This window comes from Saccopteryx bilineata, chromosome 4 (assembly GCF_036850765.1).
Source record: "Saccopteryx bilineata isolate mSacBil1 chromosome 4, mSacBil1_pri_phased_curated, whole genome shotgun sequence".
Classification (NCBI taxonomy): Eukaryota; Metazoa; Chordata; class Mammalia; order Chiroptera; family Emballonuridae; genus Saccopteryx; species Saccopteryx bilineata.
In genome coordinates, this window is record NC_089493.1 from 8,303,263 (window position 1) to 8,326,560 (window position 23,298).

Here is a 23,298-nt window from a genome sequence, read left to right on the forward strand (position 1 = left end):
GCATGTCTGTGTGTCTGTGTGTGTTTGTGTGTGTCTGTATCTGTATGTGTCTGTGTCTGTGTGTGTCTGTATATGTCTGTGTGTGTGTCTGTATATGTCTGTGTGTGTGTCTGTGTTGCAAATGGGAGAGATAGAAAGAAACTATGAATTTCCAAAGAAGAAGAAAGCACCCACTTCCACATCCTGTCTGGCTGAGGCAGGCTCCTGGGTGGCTGAGTCCACCTCTGTCACACGCACTCCCCACAGCACAGGCATCCCCTGTTCCCCCAGGACATCCACTTCCGGTGACCCGCTCTCTAAGGAAGGAGGACTCTCAGCAGTGGTGACGTCACAGGAAGGTTGGCAGGCTGCCACTCTGCCACCGTGTGGGGAGCCTACAAGTCACGGTCTGGGGCTAAAAATCCCAAGTGAGTGCGCAGTGGGCGGGTGCCCAGGAGCCAGCACTCCCGGAGATGTGTCCTGGAGCCACTGGAACCTGCCCAGGGACCTGGGGACCCCCAGGACCATCGTCTGTCAAAACCCAGAGGCTGAGCAGGACCTCCCTATCCACACGCGAGTCTTCACTAGCTCCCAGCGAAGGCTGGAGAAAAGGGACAAGTTCTCGTTTGGAACAGCTATCCCACTAATGAAGGACCTTGAGAGCCCCCTCATTCCAGGGTCCACACACAGCTCACAGCACGGGCCCCGCCAGCAGCTCTGGGGAGGACTTTGGGAGTGTTTTGCCTGTTTTAGTTGATGCCATGTGTAATCCAACATGACTGAGGCTTCTCCCGGGGATGAAACACACGGCCAAGCTCAGGAGGCCGGGCCCGTAGGAAAGCGTGATTTAGAAGGAGACTGTCCCTGTGTGGCTGGGGGAGGCAGGGTGGTGGTGGAGGTGGGGGGCATTAATGGAGGGAGTGGGAGGTAGGGGGGTGAGGGAGGTGAGGGTTAGAAGTGGTCATGTGGGGGAGAGGGTGGCGATCGGGGTGAGGAGTGAGAAGAGGGGTGGTGATAGAGGGGTGCGGGGGTAGGGTGGGGGTAGTGTTGGTGTTTTGCTCTGCAACACTGTTTTAACTATGCCCTTCTCCAGGCCCCTCCTCCAGCGTCCACGTCCCTCTGAGTCTCTGAGGAAAGCCCCTTGGTCCACGGTGGCCGTGGCCCCCACCACAGGGCCCTTAGGGAACCTGCGGTAAGAAAGACGGGAGCACGTTCCCAAAGGGAGTCTGAGCTTCTTACATGTGGACCCCTTGTCCCCACCGCTCATGACTTGCCGGAATGTTGACTTCACAGGCAGACCTCTGCTTCAGCGAATGCAAAACGCTGCAGCGGGGACCGCCTTCACTCGTGCAGGCCCGCGGTCGTTCACGGTCGGGGCCTGGCGAGCAGCTGGTGCACAGTCTGACTTTCTGGATGATGAAAGCCTGATTCTCCAAATGCGTGATGTGTCCCACCTCTGGGCTCCCACCCTGTCTCTCATCAGGGACCCAGTCCCAGGTCAGTATGGCCAGCAGAATAAGGTCCCCCACAGATGTCCATGTTCCTGTTCCCCAAACCTGTGACTCTGTCACCATACACGGAAAAGGGGACTTCGCGGATGTGGTTGATACAAAGACTAACGCTCCCATCAGAGAGTGCAGAGAACAAGGTCATTCGTTCATTCATTGAATCATGCATCCAAGAGCTTTTAACTGGGTGTCAGCTTGGTTCCAGGTGCCGCTCTAGGCACCCAGGAATACAGCAGTAAACACAGTGAGAAAGTGGACAGAATCGTCCCATCAAATAACAGCAGGTAAAGGCTACAAAGCAGGGGTGGTCAACCTTTTTATGCCTACCGCCCACTTTTATATCTCTGTTAGTAGTAACATTTTCTAACCGCCCACCAGTTCCACAGTAATGGTGATTTATAAAATAGGGAAGTAACTTTACTTTATAAAATTTATAAAGCAGAGTTATAGCAAGTTAAAGCATATAATAATAATAATTACCAAGTACTTTATGTCAGATTTTCCCTAAGTTTGGCAGAATAAATCTTTATAAAACAACTCACTATAGTTAAATCTATCTTTTTATTTATACTTTGGTTGCTCCTCTACCGCCCACCATGAAAGCTGGAACACCCACTAGTGGGCGGTAGGGACCACGTTGACTACCACTGCTACAAAGGATGTTTGTAATTAAATCGTGTGAAAGAAATTAGCATGGTGCCCAGAACCTCATAGGTGCCTGAAAATGTTAGCTGAATTTCCAGATAGACACAGGGACACTAAATCGATTCCCTCCCTCAGACCCACCCCTGGCACCCAAGTGCCAGGCCAGGTGGGCTGGCGATGGGGAAGGGGGCACCCAATGTGACCCCTGTTCTTGTCCTGAGACGTGGAGGCTGAGGCACCATTTTTGGTCTCATGAAGATCTTAGCCAGATGGCAGTTAACTTGAGGCTGGCACCAATGACAAAGTTGACACCAGCAATAATTGTGCCATTCACTGTGATAGTGGCCCCAGACTCTCTTCCCCACCTCAGCCTCTCGTCCCTCAGTCTGACCCAGGAGTGATTCTTGACTCAAGAACCAGGCCAAGTCCGCTGTCTTCATCTCCCAGGGCAACCACCAGCTCATGCGTCTACACGGCAAACATAGTGAAGCAGGTCAGCTGTAGAGGTTACTGGAGGTGAGAACAGGAGAAAAAAATATTTTTTTTTCCCCAAGAGAAGTCAGTAGGTTTTATTTTCAAAGTGCCCAGATATATTTAATGTTGGTAAATGAAAACCTCACCAACCACGACAACAATTTGCCTTGTGCAAGGTGATGCTTCAAAGGGGTGGGGGGCATCTGCACCCCGAGCTTGCTTTAGGGGCACCCAACACGTGGTGGGCATCGTGGCACTGAGATGAAGGACAGTGGTGACGTGGAGCACTAAGGACCTGTCAGCAGTGTCAGGAGGCTGGGACCAAGGCCACGGATGGGATGAGCTCTCCTGGGGCTGAAAGTCCCTGGGTGTGGGCCTGTGTATCCCCCCAGTCCATCTCCAAAGCAGGAAGGACTGACCAAGCCCCTATCGGCTTTGCTTAATGCCCCACCCATTAGTTTTATTCAGAGTCCTATATGTGTTTGAAAATATTCCTCATCATTATTTATATTGTGCCACAAGAATGGTATATTTGAAGAAATCATCATGAATAAAGTGGCCAATTTAACAAGGAGATTTACTAGGAAAATGCTCAGTAAAAAATAGTTAGCCACCATGCCCTGGCTGGATAGCTCCCTTGGTTAAAGCATCCTTCTGATATGCAAAGGTTGTGAGTTCGATCCCTGGTCAGGGCACATACAGGGCACATACAGATCGATGTTTCCATCCATCCACTTCTCTTTCTCCCTTTCTCTCTCTCTGAAACCAATGAATAAATTTTTAATAAAAATAGTCAGCCACCACATTTTCCGGGAGAGGAAAAAGGAAGTGCTGTCTCGGGAATCGCTGCAGAACTGCGCCCAGAGCTGCAGGATTCTAGACAATGATGTTTCCTGTCACAACTCCCAAAGAAAAATTTATTTTTAATCATGATAAAAGAAAAAATAAAACAACTTTGGTCCTAATTAAACCTAGTTTCAAAAAACAAGAAAGAAATCATGTTCTCTTCTCCCCCGTTCTAAAGTTGTTTGGGAAGAGCAAACACGTGTGCACATACAGAACAGAATGGCTGAGAATGTTGCATGTGAACATTCTGGGTCTGGGTTTGGGAGGCCAGGTGGCAGGACAGTGAGAGCTTCTAGACTATTCTCACTAGCTGTAAAGTCAGGGGGGAAGTTACCCAGCACGCCAGACTTCCATGTCCTCCTCCTTAAAATGCGGTTGTTATTATACTTAGCAAAGATGGCCAACTGCCCTCCAAAACTGGTGTTGTCCCTTCCATTGTGGAGCATTACCACTGGAAGGGGCCAGCAGTCTGCTGATGAACCCACCTGCCGAAAACAAACCAAAGGCATTTGCCAAAACAGCCGTGGTAAAAATACTTTTAAGTGTGGCCCATTTCAAGCTATCCACATGACATCACTCACCAAACTGGTTCTCGCTCGCACCAGCGAAGCAGGGAGCCCCACATGTCCCCGCCCAGCCCCGTTCTGCACCCAGGTGTGGTCTTGTGATGATTTCTCAGCGGCCTGTGTCACGGCCAGTGCAAGTCCTTACCTTCCTCCCATTGGAGGAGGACCAGGAGGTGACGGTAGAGTCACAAGTGGCAAGAAGCCTGCTTCCCCGAGTGACTGTATGAAGGGAGCTATTTCCGGATAAAAACGTCCACCTCAAGCTGTTAGGAAATGCCCTGTGGGGGTCTTTTTTTGGTCCAGCAACTGGCATTACTCCCAGTTATGAACCAGCCTTTGGGGATGATGATGGTCTGACCTCGTCAAATTCTGTAGACATCACTTAGCTCGGGGCCAGGCACACGGGACACTCAGTGTTCTTCCTGTTATCAGAAGTGCCCCAGAGATACATTCATTAGACTCTACAGCCAGACATCTTGATACAGAGAGAAACCACCCAGCTAGCTCAGATAGGGACATGCCTTCTGTGAGCGGATATCTATTTGTAAGCAAGCACCTTTATTGAGCATCTGCTACTTGGGAAAACGAACAGAGTTATCTTTTCCTTCCACGAGGCACCTGAACTCCTGAGTGGGAGAGGGCCCACGCACATCCGTGACCACATGAGACGAGATGGACAGGTGCTCAATGACAACAGTAACTTTCGGCGACCACTCAAGAGCCTTCAGCGCGGAGAAGGCTCTGACCCGAGAGTGGCTTTACCTCCTTATCCCCGTTTTACACGTGAGGAAACAGACTCTCAGTGAAACCTCAGAACCGGGGATTGAAGCCAGGCAGTCTGAGTGCAGACCCCACACAGGGACGCTGGGGGGGGGGGGTGCTACTCCCCGGACAGGGGCTCAGTGAAAGCACACAGGGGACCCTGAGGCCGAGTGCTTCTGAGATGGGCTCTGAAGGAGCGGCGGGCCAGGTCCTGTGCCCCTGAGGGCACGCAGGGTCAAGGCTACGGGGATTGGGAAAGGAAGTGGACTCCCGGACGCAGATGGCCCCACACGTCTGGTTAGAGAGTTTGGACTTAACGCTCCAAAATCAAAGAACTTGAAAATAAATTAAAAAAAAAAAAAAACCAGCCAGAACTTGGATTATTCAGCTCATTTTCCATGAACGACCACACGGCTGTGCCTCCCAGCCGCTGCGATTTCTCTGATTAGCTCCGAGATGGAGCTGAAGCCGTCTCTCCGGGGCTGATGTATTTACATCACCATTAACATGCAAGCCGGAATCTGCTCCCGCATCTCCATAGCGATGGATGTCCTCACCACGAGCGCCAATTTTAATGATTACATTATCTCTGTATTTTATTTTCGGTTCTTATATCTCAACATTTTCCCACACTTGATTATACTTTGACTAATTTAATTCTACTTGGCCAACACGGGTGAGGTGACATTCCCCCCCCCCCAAAGAGATCTATTCTAGCTGCAAAGTACACACAGTTAGGACATCTCAAAACACTGTAATTTTAGCAGGGTGATGGCACATCTTAGCATAATAGTTTTAAATCACAATTTATAATCCTGAATTATACAGAAAAAAACTCCTCAGTCCAAGGAAGTTCTATGTTGATGATGTGATTGTAGGAAGTGGTGGAAAGAGCCAGTTCAAATAAATCCTTTTTTTAAAAAAATGTTTTACAATAGATTTAGATGGAATTAATGCTGTTTCGTTGGTGATTGTGAACGGGAGACAATCTCCGGGGTTCCCGACCCCAACTCATGGTCACCCATGTGCTTTCCTTGAACCCCTCCCTGCTCAGGGGGGAGTAGCACCCCCAGTGCCTCCTGGTGTCGGGTCCGGACTCAGACTGCCTGGGTTCTGCCCCGGTACTGACATCCACTGAGATCATTTCTTTATTTGTCATAGGGCTCATTGACTGAGCCTAATGTTATAATTAACTAAATACAGATTTAAAAAGCCACCGATGGGCCCGTACCAGGCGTTAACTGACACAGGCTTTGCTGACACTAAGAGAGCTTTGACCCCTGGACTAGGTCAGAAGTTTGCCTCTGTGGACTCACACTGGATAAGGCTCAGAAACACTTGGGAAAAAAAAATTTAAAGGTACTTTATTCACAGCTCAAAACCTTCTGGCCTGATCACTTCAACATTCCCATTCACTCTTTCAGGTGGCAGTGTAAATAAACATCACTTCCTCCAGGAAGCCTTCCATGTACCCATCCACTAGGTCAAACCAGTCTGCTCTGGGTCCCCCTCCTGACTGTATTATGCTCATTGGGAATATGGTAGCATGCATATTTTTCATAGTGGTGATAGTTATCTACTGAGCAATCTGTCCTTCACACCTCTGGGTCGGAGCCGGCCTCTTTGGTGGGTGAGTCTCACATCCAGCTGCTACTCAAGCCCCGAGTCCCTAAGGGTCTCAGGTCCAGGGGAACTCAAGAATAAAAACAGAGTGTATCTTGGCCCAGACCTTGCATACGCCAGTGACAGTCTTAAACACTTGTCTTCATTTACTTGGTCCTCTTCCTATGAAGGGATACTTTCGCCATCCCATTTCTCAGATGAGGAAACTGAGACACAGAGCCTTTAAGTGTCTTGCCCAAAGTCACAGTTACTAAGTGGCAGGTCTGGAATTCAAATATAAGAGGCCAGGCTCTTAACTACTCCTTCAAGTAAAAACTGTCATCCATCACAATACAATGGGCTAACTGCTTCAGGAAAAGTATATATGAACATTGAACTTGCAAGTGCACTAAAAATAGGGAACTTTATTTTTTTTCTTAGAAAGGGAAGTCTTTTTGTTGGCGTTTTGAAGGGTGACTAAGGAGTTGAACTGGGCAAGAAGTGGAGAGAAGGGCATTCTGTGTTTAAAGCCCAGAGAAAAGTTTTATAGGGCTGAGGGGTGGGGGGTGGAGGGAGCCTAAGAAGAAGAGACTAAGGAGTTAATTTGTGGTCAGACCGAAAAGAACCTCACACAAAATGTGAAAAAACCAATTATTCCACCAAGCTTAATAAGAAATGATAACAAACTGTGTTTTGGGTTTTTACCTTATGTCCTTTCCTTTCTGGCCTGCCTCTTGGAAGCACTAGAGAAAGAACTCTGGAAAGCTGTAGAGATCGGGCAGGTCCATGCAGATACCCACTGCTGTGGGCGTGGGCGTGAGGGAGGCAGAAAGCACGGCTCTGTCTCAAGAAGCCCACAGTCTAGCAGCAGAGAGCGGCGTGGACTCGGGCTTGCCCCACCATGGGGGCAGAGATGGGAGCAAGATGGTTTCAGATCTACAGACTCAGTCTCCCCACTGCCGATAATCAGGATATCCTAGAACAGGGGTCCCCAAACTTTTTACACAGGGGGCCAGTTCACTGTCCCTCAGACCATTGGAGGGCCAGACTATAAAAAAAAACTATGAACAAAACCCTATGCGCACTGCACATATCTTATTTTAAAGTAAAAAAAAGGGGGGGGGACAAATACAATATTTAAAATAAAAAACAAGTAAATTTAAATCAACAAACTGGCCAGTATTTCAATGGGAACTATGGGCCTGCTTTTGACTAATGAGATGGTCAATGTGCTCCTCTCACTGACCACCAATGAAAGAGGCGCCCCTTCCAAAAGTGCGGCGGGGGCTGGATAAATGGCCTCAGGGGCCTAATGTGGCCCGCGGGCCGTAGTTTGGGGACCCCTGCCCTAGAAGCTCAGAGCATCCGTAACCTAGATCACGAATCCTGGACAGCTGAATGTTCTTCCTCCACAAGGTTATCATTAAAACGTACTCACTTGGATGTATTTATACCCTGCACCTTTCATTTAAGAAAATAAACTGAAGCAGCTTAAACAGCCAATATGAAATAAAATGACTAACATGGGGATAGAGAAGGAAAATGTGACTCTAACCAACAAGGGTCAGCCCAGCTGCTGCGACTGGATTTAGAACCGGCTCTGAGCTTCCTAGTGGCCAGAGCAAAGAGGGAGTCTCAAAACAAATTAAATTGTCCAGAAGTAATGAATAATGCCAGCTCTCCCAGGGAAGACAGACGTTTTCCTGGTTCTAAACCCTGAATGAAATGTCTCGAGTTAAATGTTTCTCAGGAAATGCAGAAATAGCATCATATGGCTCATAAGAACCTTACATAAAAGTTAGAGACACGACATTTAGAGGAACGTCGGGTAGGAGAAAGAGAGTATGATCCCCATACGGGAACTTCCTGAGACTCCCAGTTCCTGCCCTGCGTTTTTTCATCCCTCCGCCAGCAGTCAGTCACGGCTGCTAAAAGCCAGACCGTCCTCTGGGCCCTGGGAAGGTGGGGAGGTCGGCCACAGGGCGGAAATGGAAGTTCAGAGAGGAGTTGTGTGAGCTGATACTCGAGAAATGGATAGTTGCTGTGAGGTCGAGGGACCGCTGAGTCCCCAGAGGAGGGAGGGCTTCCCACATGCGGAGGTGCGTGGAAGGCAACGTGGGCCCGTGCCACTGCCCAGCTGTGACCACGAACGTGGACAGCACTTGGGTTTCTCACACGAAAATCCCAGCAGGACATGCGAGAAGGCTGACCACAGTCCTGGCTTTGACCCTCGGCCCCTGTGGGATATTGCATGAGCCTCTACGCCTCTCTGTGCTATAACTTTTCTTCATCTACCGAAAACGGGGTTGACCTTAGACTAGCCATCTCTGTCTCTTCCAGCAAGAATTCTGATTCGGGGAGTATCTTCAAATCTAAGGGCAGGATATTTTGTGCCAGGAGTAGAGAGACCCCGAGCCCCTGGTGTTTAAAAGGATCAAAGGCGTTGAGCTCGGAGGCCTGGAGGAGGGGGTCTCTCTGTCCCTTCTTAACTTCACAAGCCCCTTAGAGGGGTTCTTCCTTCATTTTAGGTGTTACTGCCCAATCACCAAACTCGTGGAGATGCAGAGTCCAGGAACCGGAATCTAAGTGTTGCGTGTCCGTGAGGTGGGTCCAACAGCTGGGGCTGTTGTCCTCGCCAGTCTCATTGCCATCCATCTTCCTAACAAGATAATTTGATCTGTTACCAATTAGTAATTTCTCGCTGTCCAGTTAGGGGCTAAGTGACCTGACGTGCAACCCAATGAGCACAGCCAGGCTCCCTGGCCCCCGACTGGTCAGCCCATCAAAACCGCTCCCTGGTTTTACGTCATTGTGGAGATGTCATTCTGGGGAGAGGGGTCATCGTTGGGGTGAAATAGGGACAAAGCACTCGTCGTCTCATTACCGTTCACCATCTCAGGCGTGTCTTCTAATCTAAGCTCCTGGCGTTTGAATTTTTTTTTCTTTACATGAGCATGAGAGATGTTCAAGGTCACACGGCCCCCGGAAGTAAAACCCCCTCGTGCCGTTGCCCTGGGCCTCCCCCTCTGCCGTGAGCTCCTCCTGTTGCAGACGACAGTGAGGTGCTGATGTGCTACCTATCCCTGGACCCTGCTGCTGCCAGCCACGGCTCGGGGTGGCATCTAGGCCTCGGCTCTAAGGTCCCAGTGCTTTCGACGCAGACTCCCACAGCCAGTGCTGGGATGTCCAGTGTGGCAGACACAGGGAGCATCTAGGAAATGGGCCAGTAGTGGACAACTCAAAAGGAAACACACAAGGTGGGCAATGAAAAGAACAGGGAGCCCGGAGCGACAAGGCCAGAAACGCACACGCGGCAGGACTCGGGATGGATAACCGCTGAGACAGACCACTGGAAAGCCGAGCACGCCCTCCCGACGGGGTCACCGGGGAAACCGCGGGAGGCCCGGTTCAATCTGGATTTCAGAGGCACAGCAAGCAATCATGTTGTATTAAGTATATCCCAACTATCCTGTTGTTTGTTGTGGATCTGGAATTCAAAGTTAACCGGCATGCTATATTTTTATTTGCTAAATCTGGCCGCCCTACCTTCGGAGCTGTCCCCAAATAAAAACTTCTGCGTCCCAGGGCGGCACACCACAGTTAGAAGGCGTGGCTTCCTGTCCGCAGCCGTCTGGCAGCCTCTATCTCCGCAATCACTAACTCTGGACATTGCCTGGCTATGGCATCCCGGGGCAGCCATTCTAAAGGTGACACTGCAGGAGCTTGGGTCCTTCTGGGTGCGTTACGGTCCCTTCAACGCACTGGAGAGCAGGGGTCCTCTCTGGCCTTGGGAGCTGTTTCGGTTTGAAAGTGCCAAGGGAAAAAAAGAGAGAAAAGAATATGCAAAAGGAATTGTGGGAGAGATAGAAGGTCAGCAGGGCAAGGTCCCTGCAGCCCTCGAGGTAGACACAGAAGCCCCCACAGCAAGTCCCGCGGCCCCGCCCCTCCGCCATCCTGGAGATGGGCCCCAGAAGAAATGGGAGGTGGCAGGGGAAATACCGCTCACCCCCTCCCTGCCTGCGGGGACTCTGGCCCCTGTCCCCCCAAAGCCTCACAGGACAGGCTCCCCACCCCCAGGCACTGCTGCTGACCGGGTCCTGGCAGGGAGGAACTGAACTCAGACAACCTGGAGTTCAGCTCTCCACTGCCCCCTACACTGAGTGCCAAGGGGCAGGCGAATCGTCTCTCCCAGGGCAGGTGACAACCAGGGTTAAACGATCTAAGGTAGACAAGCTGTGTGAGGCACAGGGACACCTGTCCTTCTCCCCCTGGCAAGGCCGTGCTCAGCAGAGGGCCTGACGCATAGTAGGTGCTCAGTAAATCTTTGCTCCGTCTGAACCCGACATGAGGCAGCCGGGGCTCTGCTGCTATGTGCACTATTCTGATTAGAGGGATAAATAAATGGGCTTTTCTGCAACAGCGGACACCATTCACTACTAAATTCACTTTAAGCACAGGAAAAAAAATAAAAATAAAAAGGCCCTCCGCATCCGATATTGCCACTGAAGAAAGAGATAAGGTTTAGACTCTGAGTGGATTCTGGCTTATATTTATGTAAAGAAATCAGACCATCAAAGCAGAACGAGAGAGTGAAAAGGGTGTTAAGACAAATGAATTTAAAAGCACACAATACCGGTCCCAGGTTTGCTTTGCCAGGCAATGAAATATTTCAGGAGATTAAAAATGGTTATGTAACATCCAGAATCCAGGCTGTCAAAAAAGATTTGTAACCCAATGTTTTTCTACCCAGGTACCAAATGAAAGAGTTTCATCTAGGTTTTGATCACGGCAATTAAAAAAAAAAAGATATAAAATATATTGAAATATTTAAATTGCTTGTCAAATATAAACTCACCCCTGTCCTGACACGTTTAAAATATAATGTGGCTTTCAAACATCACTTGCCCTGATAGGATTTTTTAAAGTTGTTTTATAATGCATTAATAGTGAAGGTAAGACTCGGAAAGACCACTGTATTTGTAATACTCACTTTTTTTTTTCTTTTCCCTTCGTCCCCTATAATTTCCAGAATGTAATTCTGCCCCCAGCTGGTTAAAACGTCTCTGACATCAGAGAGAAATAGGAAACTTCTAAACATCTCCCTGCATCAGAAAGTGCGCTGTGGGGAGAGGATGGGTTTGCAGGTGCGCAGAATAAAAACAGTCACCTTCCAGAGCGAGCTTTCCCAGCTCCGGAGGGCTCTGTCTGTTTGCGTGTAGACAGCATTTCTCTGTGCACGAGCGAGGAAACCTAAAAAAGGGAGACCCCGGTCTGCGATTCCTGCTCCAGAGTCCCATTAATGAGTTATCGATTGTCTGGCCATGATAATTGTCACCAGAGATCAAGCAGACAGAAAGTTAATAAAGATGACTATCACCACTACAGCCCCGCGGCCCAAGGCCCGTGGAGGAACTCGGATTTGTTTTCTTAATGTGTGTGTTTTCGCCTTTCCCATTAAGTTTTCTGAAATTTATTCTGCGTTGGTCATGTCACTGCGCAAGCCACAGGACAGGCATCCCCGGTGTGGGACAGAGTCTCCCCCCCCCCCGCTGGCCCCCGCAGCTGGGTGGTCGACCTGCCACCCCCCACCCAGATCAGGGGAAGCAGCCAGATGAGGCCAGATGCCGGCACGGTCAAGACCAGACCATGTACAGCCTTCATGGCCAGGGCCAGTGTTTATAAAAGCTACAGCCTTGAGCCTCCAGGACCACTGGCCAAAGGCTCATGGTGGAAGGAAAGAGGGAGGAAATTTCACAACGCCTCTTCTGGTGGGGCCTATGAGAGAACTCAGGGAGTGATCCGACTCGGCAATACCCCAGCTCGTCGTGAGAGACTAGAGACTCAACACTCTCCCAGAGGGTTTTAGGCGGAATGGCCGCTGTAAAATTTTTATAGCAGAATCAGCGGGTTGGATAGATGAAAGAACCATGGCTTTCCCTTCTTCCCTGTGTGTCTGAAAAATAACCTGGCTGGCCGGTACCCTAACGAGGTGCAGAGGTCAAGGGAGGGCTCCAGGGCCAGGCTAGAGGCCATTGGACTTCTCAGGACTTCTTCCTGCTGTTTATGAGATTTTCAGAGTCGTGATCAAGATTAAAAAGATGTCCGTGCGTCGGGAAGTGCTGGCAGGGTCCCAGGCTCGCCGCAAGCATGCGGTGAACACAAAGGGCCTTTTTCTTCCCCAGGTTTCAGACGGGGGCTCGCAAATGTTTTCCGTAAAAGGCCAGACAGTCGATATGTTTGGCAAGGCAAGAGGCAAAATCAAAGTTATCAGGCAGTTACTCACATGACAAGAGAGGAAAAATTTTCTCTTCAAATTTATCAATGAAATTAAACATATAATTGAACATAATTTTTTTTTTTTTTTGTAATGCAGGACTACCCATGAGAAGATTGAAATTCTTTTTTTTTAAGATAAAATGTTATTTAACTGACCTTCAAAGTCAGTGCTTCCTGTACTCAAATCAATTGCAAATGTTCGTTGTAGAAATCCTTCTTAGCGCACAGACTGCAGGCTGGATTTGACCCCTGCTTTAAAACCAGCAGGCTAGCTCAGACAGCCGCCCCTCTCTGTTGTGTTAGCTTCCTGAATCAAATGCTTCACAAGGCCACAGTCCTATGTCACCTCCTCTGGGAAGTCTTCCTTGATCCCACCTTGCCCCTGGCAGGTGGTTGAATTAATATCAGCCCTGCTCTTAACACAGCCTCTCGTGGCAGGCACACAGGAAGGCCTGGGTCTTCTTATTCAGCGTCTGCAGTGGGAGGGGAGACTAGGTCTGGACCCAGCCCCTGGGACAAGAATCCTGCCTCCTCCCAGCTGTGGTGATTAGTAACGGTAATAAGAACTGATCAGTGCTAAGTCAGCACTTCGTTAGATTATCTCCTTTAATACATATAACATGACGTAGACGCTGTCACCTCTCCACTTTACAGATGAGAAAAATCGAGGTCAAATGCTTAGTTCAGGGTCCCACGGTCAAGCCTGGATTCAAACCCCAGGCTTCCTCACTTCCAGTCAAGCCCATGAATTCAATCGCCAGGGTCACTCCTCACCCACCCACGGCCACTCACCCACCCACGGCCACTCCTCACCACGGCCACTCCTCACCCACCCACGGCCATTCCTCACCCACCCATGGCCACTCCTCACCCACTCCTCACCCACGGCCACTCCTCATCACGGACACTCCTCACCCACGGCCACTCCTCACCATGGCCACTCCTCACCCACGGCCACTCCTCACCCAAGGCCACTCCTCACCCATGGCCATTCCTCACCACGGCCACTCCTCACCCACCCACGGCCACTCACCCACCCACGGCCATTCCTCACACACCCACGGCCACTCCTCACCCACCCATGGCCATTCCTCACCCACCCACGGCCACTCTTCACCCACGGCCATTCCTCACCACGGCCACTCCTCACCCACGGCCACTCCTCACCCACAGCCATTCCTCACCCACCCACGGCCACTCCTCACCCATGGCCATTACTCACCCACCCACAGCCACTCCTTACCCACGGCCACTCCTCACCCACTCACGGCCACTCCTCACCCACAGCCACTCCTCACCCACCCACGGCCATTCCTCACCCACGACCATTCCTCACCATGGCCACTCCTCACCCACAGCCACTCCTCACCACGGCCACTCCTCACCCACCCACGGCCATTCCTCACCCACCCATGGCCACTCCTCACCCACTCCTCACCCACGGCCACTCCTCATCACGGACACTCCTCACCCACGGCCACTCCTCACCATGACCACTCCTCACCCACGGCCACTCCTCACCCAAGGCCACTCCTCACCCATGGCCATACCTCACCACGGCCACTCCTCACCCACGGCCACTCCTCACCCACCCACGGGCACTCACCCACCCATGGCCATTCCTCACCCACCCACAACCACTCCTCACCCACGGCCACTCCTCACCCACCCATGGCCATTCCTCACCCACCCATGGCCACTCCTCACCCACCCACGGCCACTCCTCACCCATGGCCACTTCTCACCCACGGCCACTCCTCGCCACGACCACTCCTCACCCACCCACGGCCACTCCTCACCCACGACCACACCTCACCCACGGCCACTCCTCACCACGGCCACTCCTCACCCACGGCCACTCCTCACCCACGGCCATTCCTCACCCACCCACAGCCACTCCTCACCCACGGCCACTCCTCACCCACCCACGGCCACTCCTCACCACGGCCACTCCTCACCCACCCACGGCCACTCCTCACCCACGGCCACTCACACACCCACGGCCACTCCTCACCCACGACCATTCCTCACCATGGCCACTCCTCACCCACGGCCACTCCTCACCCACCCACGGCCATTCCTCACCCACCCACGGCCACTCACCCACCCACGGCCACTCCTCACCCACCCACAGCCACTCCTCACCCACCCACAGCCACTCCTCACCCACGGCCACTCCTCACCCACGGCCACTCCTCACCCACGGCCACTCCTCACCCACGGCCACTCCTCACCCACCCACGGCCACTCCTCACCCACGGCCACTCCTCACTCAAGGCCACTCCTCACCCACGGCCACTCCTCACCATGGCCACTCCTCACCCACGGCCACTCCTCACCCACCCACGGCCACTAACCCACCCATGGCCATTCCTCACCCACCCACGGCCACTCCTCACCCACGGCAACTCCTCACCCACGGCCACTCCTCACCCACCCATGGCCACTCCTCACCCACGGCCACTCACACACCCACGGCCACTCCTCACGCACAACCATTCCTCACCATGGCCACTCCTCACCCACGGCCATTTCTCACCCACCCATGGCCACTCACCCACCCACAGCCATTCCTCACCCACCCACGGCCACTCCTCACCCACCCACGGCCATTCCTCACCCACCCACGGCCACTCCTCACCCACCCACGGCCACTCCTCACCCACGGCCACTCCTCACTCACGGCCACTCCTCACCCACGGCCACTCCTCACCCACGGCCGTTCCTCACCCACCCACGGCCACTCCTCACCCACGGCCACTCCTCACCCAAGGCCACTCCTCACCCACGGCCACTCCTCACCATGGCCACTCCTCACCCACGGCCACTCCTCACCCACCCACGGCCACTAACCCACCCATGGCCATTCCTCACCCACCCACGGCCACTCCTCACCCACGGCAACTCCTCGCCACGGCCACTCCTCACCCACCCACGGCCATTCCTCACCCACCCATGGCCACTCCTCACCCACGGCCACTCCTCACCCACCCATGGCCATTCCTCACCCACGGCCACTCCTCACCCACGGCCACTCCTCACCCACCCATGGCCATTCCTCACCCATGGCCACTCCTCACCCACGGCCACTCCTCACCCACCCACGGCCACTCACCCACCCACGGCCATTCCTCACCCACCCATGGCCACTCCTCACCCACGGCCACTTCTCACCCACGGCCGTTCCTCACCCACCCATGGCCACTCCTCACCCATGGCCACTCCTCACCCACCCATGGCCACTCCTCACCCACCCACGGCCACTCACCCACCCACGGCCATTCCTCACCCACCCATGGCCACTCCTCACCCACGGCCACTTCTCACCCACGGCCGTTCCTCACCCACCCACGGCCACTCACCCACCCACGGCCATTCCTCACCCACCCATGGCCACTCCTCACCCACGGCCACTTCTCACCCACGGCCGTTCCTCACCCACCCATGGCCACTCCTCACCCATGGCCACTCCTCACCCACGGCCACTCCTCACCCACCCACGGCCACTCCTCACCCACAGCCACTCCTCACCCACCCACGGCCACTCACACACCCACAGCCACTCCTTACCCATGACCATTCCTCACCATGGCCACTCCTCACCCACGGCCATTCCTCACCCAAGGCCACTCCTCACCCACCCATGGCCACTCCTCACCCACCCACGGCCACTCCTCACCCACGGCCACTCCTCACCCACGGCCACTCCTCACCCACCCACGGCCACTCCTCACCACGGCCACTCACCCACCCACGGCCACTCCTCACCCATGGCCACTCCTCACCAACCCACGGCCACTTCTCACCACGGCCACTCCTCACCCACGGCCACTCCTCACCCACGGCCACTCCTCACCCACCCACGGCCACTCCTCACCCACGGCCACTCCTCACCCACCCATGGCTACTCCTCACCCACCCACGGCCACTCCTCACCAAGACCACTCCTCACCCACCCACGGCCAATCTTCACCCACGGCCACTCCTCACCCATGACCACTCCCCACCCACCCACGGTCACTCCTCACCCAGGGCCACTCCCCACCCACGGCCACTCCTCACCCACGGCCACTCCTCACCCACGGCCACTCCTCACCCACCCACGGCCACTCCTCACCCACAGCCACTCTGCACCTGGCATCCTGTCCTGTCTCTACAGCCAGCTCAGGTGCTCAGAGATGACCACTCCTCCCCCCATTTTCTTTATCATCCTCCGATGTTCAGATTTTGAAGCCAGACCTCCAAGTATCTCCCGTCAAGTACTAACGACTGTCATAATGTTGCTGGTGGCCCTTTACAGCATGGTCAGCCAGAGGAGGTACAACCAGGTGGGGGAAGCCCCAAAAGGCGGTCCTGGAGGTGACCTTAGCAACCAGATGGGGACACTGAGGCCTGGCGAAATGGGGCCTGCCCGGGCGGCACAGCTCCGCAAAGGTAGCAGTGAGCCTAAAAGAGCAATAGCTGAGGACAGGACAACACCACGCCTGCAGCCGCCACCCCCGGGCACCGGGCGGCATGCGGAGGCTGGGCCTGGGTCAGTGACATCAAGTCCCCGCAGAAGCCAGAGCACTGGGCACAGTCAGAGCATCCTCCTGACACGAGGCTGGTTGACCTGCTGGTGGGAGCAGACGCTTGAGCAGCTGGCCCCATGCCCGGCTCCAGCCGCACGCCCCTGGGCGGAGGTGGATGTGGTACCCGGGACGCTTGAGCAGCTGGCCCGTGCCCGGCTCCAGCCGCACGCCCCTGGGCGGAGGTGGTTGTGGTACCCGGGACGCTTGAGCAGCTGGCCCGTGCCCGGCTCCAGCCGCACGCCCCTGGGTGGAGGTGGTTGTGGTACCCGGGACGCTTGAGCAGCTGGCCCGTGCCCGGCTCCAGCCGCACGCCCCTGGGCGGAGGTGGTTGTGGTACCCGGGACGCTTGAGCAGCTGGCCCGTGCCCGGCTCCAGCCGCACGCCCCTGGGCGGAGGTGGATGTGGTACCCGGGACTGCCCGGGGCTGCCAGGCGAGGTCGAGCACCCAGCGTCCTGGCGTCCTCCGCAGGCCTGGGCTGTTCCACCCCGCGGAGCAAGCAGTGTCAGGAGACATCGACCCTCGCCCTGGCTTTGCCCCTTCCTGGCCCTGTGATTTGGGGATGGCCACTTCGACTGTCTGAAACTCCACTTCCTCTTTGGTGAAAGGGAGCTAATGGCACTGCCTTCGTGGCTCCTGAGTCCATGGTCGAGCCAGCAGCTGTCTTGATTACCTTGCTTCATCTCCCACTATCCTTCCCTGAGCCGCTGATCGGCCGCTGGTCTGTGAGGTTCCAGGCAGTCCTGGGCCTCCTGTGTCCTCCCCTGGGCATCACTCCCCTACCTCATGGGACATGGGGGCTCCTCCCTGCTGATGTGAGGTGCAGGGGCTCACCGTCTGCAGAGGGCCTGTCACACGTCCTCACCAGAGTCTGATTAGGGGAGAGAGTGACCAGCAACACAGAGGGAGGCATGGACTGCCATGGGGCTTCAGAGGGTGAGGTCTCTTTAAATCGGAGGAAGGTACGAGGGCACGGAGGCCGGCTTCCTGGAGGGGGGGCACTGCAGGCCAAGAGAACGACCACAAGCCAAGTGAACTGGGAAGAACCCATCTTGCAGCTCGGCAAACTGACGCCGCCCAGAGCTTCTCCGTTCGCCTCCCCTTTTCCCGGCCTCTCCCAGGACGACTCCGGTCTGCGAGTGCCTTCGGGGGGGGGGGCGCCTCACCCCTGTGTCCCCAGAGCTCAGCCCAGCCCATCGCTTTGTTCTCCCTGCTCTTTGTTTTCTGTAAGAGCGATTTGAGGATGTTGGGACGCTGTGAGGAAGGGGCCACCTGCCTCAGACAGATGTTCATACTCCCTCCCTCATACACCCGCTGCGGGGCTCTGACCAGGGTCCCCTCCCCTCGAGCCCAGGTTCCTCAACAGGAAAATCAGTAACTGTCACCAGTCCGAGGGACTCCCATCCCTGGGTCATCCAGGACCAAAGGAGAAAACACACAAAGAGCTTTTGAGCATATAAATGATTAGATAAACTTGAGACGTTCATATTATTTGTGTATACTTATTATCTGTCGGCTGCCCGCTCTGTGACCCACTGTTTGTGACCCTGGACAGCAGGGGCCGGGGCTGGACACGGAAGGAGCGCCTGGGAGCTCCGACTGCATGCTCAGCAGCCGCCTGACGCCTCGCGGACTCCTTCGCAGTAGCCCATGTTCTGCAAATAGAGAGGCTGAAGCTCGGAGAAGTGACAGGCCCTGCCCAAAGTCACACGGCCTGGAAGGGGCAGAGGTAGGGCTGGACAGTATGTCTCTGTCTTCTTACTGTATCGTGCTTCCCAACCGAGGCTCAGGCTCCCAGAACGAGACTGTCCCTCGGCCCTTAAGCTGCTTACAATGACGTGAGGAAGTCGAGATGTGCCTCGTTCGCTCAGCCGTTCATTCAATAACTAAGCATCGACTCTGGGTAGGGCTCCGTGCAGGGCACCGGCTACGGAGGACGACCCCGGAAATAGATGAGAAGTGATGCCATGTGTAATAAGGGTCGGTGTCAGTGGTGCTCACCGTCGGGAGAGCCGGAACCCAGAGGAGGGCCATGTCGGAGCGGGCTGTCCCAGACCAAACTGCGCTCGGGCCCCTGGCACGGGCTGAGGGCCCTTCTTCACCACTGCGCTCGGGGGAGCGCTCCCAGCCCCGAAGACCCCACCCCACACACACGTCAAACGAAACAAAGACTTGTCCAGTCTTCCCATCTGAGCTCTAGAGACAGAAACCTTGGTGTCATCTTTCACGAACATCATCTTCCCTCGCCGCTCCATGCTCCCTCTCTCCGGGAGGCCCCTGGCTCTACCTGCACCTACATCCAAAATCTCACACTCCCTCCACGCATCCCGGCGCCCCCTCCACCTCACCCTTCCTTCTCCGTGCTCCCCCAGGCTGGCACCCCTGCTGTCCTTGAACACACGCGGGCGCCTCTGCCCCGGGCCTTCGCACTTGGTGTTCCCTCGACCCGGAATGCCCTTCCCCAAAGGCCCGTCCGCACGGCTCGTTGCCTCCTTTCCTTCCGAACTCTATTCAAACGTAGCCTTTATTGGAGAAGCCCCTCGTGAAACATCGTCTCCAAAAGCCCTCTGCGCCTGTGTTCTTTGTACCCGCTTGATTTTTCTTCACAGCTCTCACAACCACTGACATGTGACAACTTTGTCAGCGCGTCACTTACGGGTCCTCTGCCCCTGGAACGGGACGTCCCTGAGGGCAGGGGTGTCCTCCGTGCATTGGTGTGGACACAGTGACTCCAGTGGTGCCTGGCAGAGCGTGGGCGTTCCAGAATGTTTGCTGGAGGAGGAAGGGGAGGAGGAAGGGGAGGAGGAAGGGGAGGAGGAGGGGGAGGAGGAGGGGGAGGAGGAGGGGGAGGAGGAGGGGGAGGAGGAGGAGGAGGAGGAAGGGGAGGAAGGGGAGGAGGAAGGGGAGGAGGAAGGGGAGGAGGAAGGGGAGGAGGAAGGGGAGGAGGAGGAGGAGGAAGGGGAGGAGGAAGGGGAGGAGGAAGGGGAGGAAGAGGAGGAAGAGGAGGAAGGGGAGGAGGAAGGGGAGGAGGAAGGGGAGGAGGAAGGGGAGGAGGAAGGGGAGGAGGAAGGGGAGGAGGAAGGGGAGGAAGGGGAGGAAGGAGGAGGAGGAAGAGGAGGAGGAGGAGGAGGAGGAAGAGGAGGAGGAGGAGGAGGAGGAGGAGGAGGAGGAGGAGAGGAAGAAGAGGAAGGAGAAGAGGAGAGGGAAGGAGAAAGAGAAGAAGAAGAAAGCAATAATGAACATGGCTGGCTTTCCGCCGGCGAGCTGAAGACTTCTGTCCCCGCTCCAGAGCAAAGGGCCACGGGAGGGCTGTGAGCAGGCTGTGCCCCCCCCAGCCCGGACCTGCGTTCGTGAGCAGCAGGCGGATGGCCGTGAGGGAGGCGAGTGGTGGGAGCCCAGGCACCAGGACTGATGAGGATGCTATGGAGGTCATCTGGGCCGTGCTCCGAAACAGGATCGCGGCACCCGCCTCTGAGCACCCACGGGCTCCAGGATAGAATTCGGAGGCCTCTCCTTTGTTATCCGCCCCACCCTGGCCAGCCAGGCGTCACGGGCCCTGCTTCTCACAGGCCAGGTCCTTCCACGCACACACAGGTGTCCGCTTGTGCGGGCCTGGCTGGCCGGACCAGGCTGGCCTCCTCCCCTCTCATGCTGCTAAGCCCGTTCTTCCAGCCGGGCCCAGGCTTCTCGGACGCCCCAGGCACTCTCTGTGGGACCCGCACACATCATTTCGTCCATACCCATCTGCTCCGAACCCTGCCCACTACGCCAGATGTAATGCCGGTGGCCGGGGTCAGGCAGGTCCACACTGGATTCGGGCAGACAGTAGAAAAACTGCGGAGCCGGAAAGGGTCAGCCATTCCATTTAATAAAGTCTCACAAGGGCGGACAAGCACACAGGCAGGGGAAACCGCCTCTCAGGCAAACACACAGCAACAGGGCCCCTCACAGTGTGGGGGAGGGCAGGCACCCCGCCATCCACAATCCCCCATCTCCCTCGAGCACAAGCACCCGTAGCCTTCTGTAGGGCACACACACGTGGTGCTCACGCACTGAGCAGGCAACGTGCTTGCACCCACCTGGTAACCCCGCGAGCAAGCCGGACACAGCTGCCCCACAGTCCCTATCGGTCCCCATTTCTCTGCTCTCACGCCGTGAACCGCTCGATCACGGAGGGCTCGTCCTTTTCACAACAACACGTATGTGACGTATTTAGTCGGGTGCCTGGATGAAAGATTGTGGAAATGAGGGAGAGGAAGGAAAGATGGAGGCATAAAGGAGGAGAGAAGGGAGGAGAAAGGGAGGGAGAGGAGAGGTACCCCCCCCCCAGAGAGGGAGGGAGGGAGGGAGAAAGGGAGAGGTGACTCTGAGCCAGCCAAGGTCCTCCTTTGTTTGCAACTTATCAGGAATCAGGACACTAACTTCTGAGACCCATTAACTTTTTCATTCCATGGCACTCTCTGTAACATTTCCTCTTTGTTCTGTTTTTTTTTTTTTCCTGAATCCCACAAACTTTCAACATCCCACACTTCGCGTTAGACAGAAGCACACTCCACGGCAGAAACTTCCACCGGCAAGCTTGTCTCAAACTTCCTAAGGTTGTATAATCACCCCGTGCCTTTGTTCTCACGACGCCGGGTATGCATAAAAAATCAAAGATGCGGGAGGGAGAAGGAACGTTCCAGGCTATTACTGTAACAATCCAATTACAATGCCTATCAAACTTAACTTCACAGGTTATAGCTCCTAATTGCCTGACAAAAATTGACACTTCAGTCGCAACAGCATAATATAATCAGAGTCCAAATTAAATTTGATCGTGGGCAGAAAACGATGCTATCCTTCGAAGGCACGGAAACCGGAGATCAACGAGCATGATACCGGGGATCAGAAATGAGAATTATTCATTAACGGCAATGCATTGCCGATAATGGAAATGACACAGTTCAGACGGCTTCGTAAAAACACTATTAATTAAAAAGATGATGGACCTAACAAGCCGTAGAAACCGGAGGACTTTCTTTGAGTGCACTTGTTAAGGTGAGGGATGACAATATGTAAGGACAGAAGTCGGCGTGCTCTGCCATGCGGACGGTGGTGCTGACGCCGGAGCCCAGGGTAGCGACTTCCTCCAGGGGCCCATGTTCCAAGACTATAAAAAAAAAAATTATGTGGCCATAATTCAACTTTGCTGTACGTGCAAAATAGTGCTGGTGAGAAAACACGGGGGCTCGGTTCATAAAAGGAAGGCACAGGGGAGTTTCACATCCCGTAAAAGGAAAAAGCCGAGAAGAAACTTTGGAGTATGTGCATGTGTGTGCATGTGTGTGCGTGTGGGTGTGCATGGGTGTGCCTGCGTGTGCGTGGTCATGCGTGTACACACTGTGATTTCCATCTTGAGAAGGGCTATGTGGTTTCTAGTTGAACAACAATCACACCTATGGTATCAGGGCTTAGAGACAGAAATTTGAAGTACCTGCTTTTGGTTAAAAGCAAAACAAAAAGCTCATGGGAAAATCATATTCTATGAAAAAGAGTTCTGTTTTTGCCATTAAACCATCAACCAGGCCCTGGCTGGTTGGCTCAGTGGTAGAGCGTTGGCCCAGCATGTGGAAGTCCCAGGTTCAATTCCTGGCCAGGGCACACAGGAGAAGCACCCATCTGCTTCTCCACCCTTCCCTCTCTCCTTTCTCTCTGTCTCTCCCCCCCCCCCCCACAGCCAAGGCTCCACTGGAGCTAAGTTGGCCCTGGTGCTGAGAATGGCTCCATGTCTGCCTTAGGCGCTGGAATGGCTCCTGTTGCAAAGGAGCAACACCCCAGATGGGCAGAGCATCGCCCCCTGGTGGGCATGCTGAGTGGATCCCAGTTGGGTGCATGCGGGAGTTTGTCTCTCTGCCTCCCTGTTTCTCACTTCAGAAAAACACACAAAAAAGAAAGAAAAACCATTCAACCAAAATGTATTGAGTCCCTTTGATGGTGAGGCCTCATCCTAGGATCCGGGGGTGAAGCCCTGAACAGGACGACGACCATGCCAGTTTTTGGAGACTAGCCAAAGGGATGGGCATGGGCCA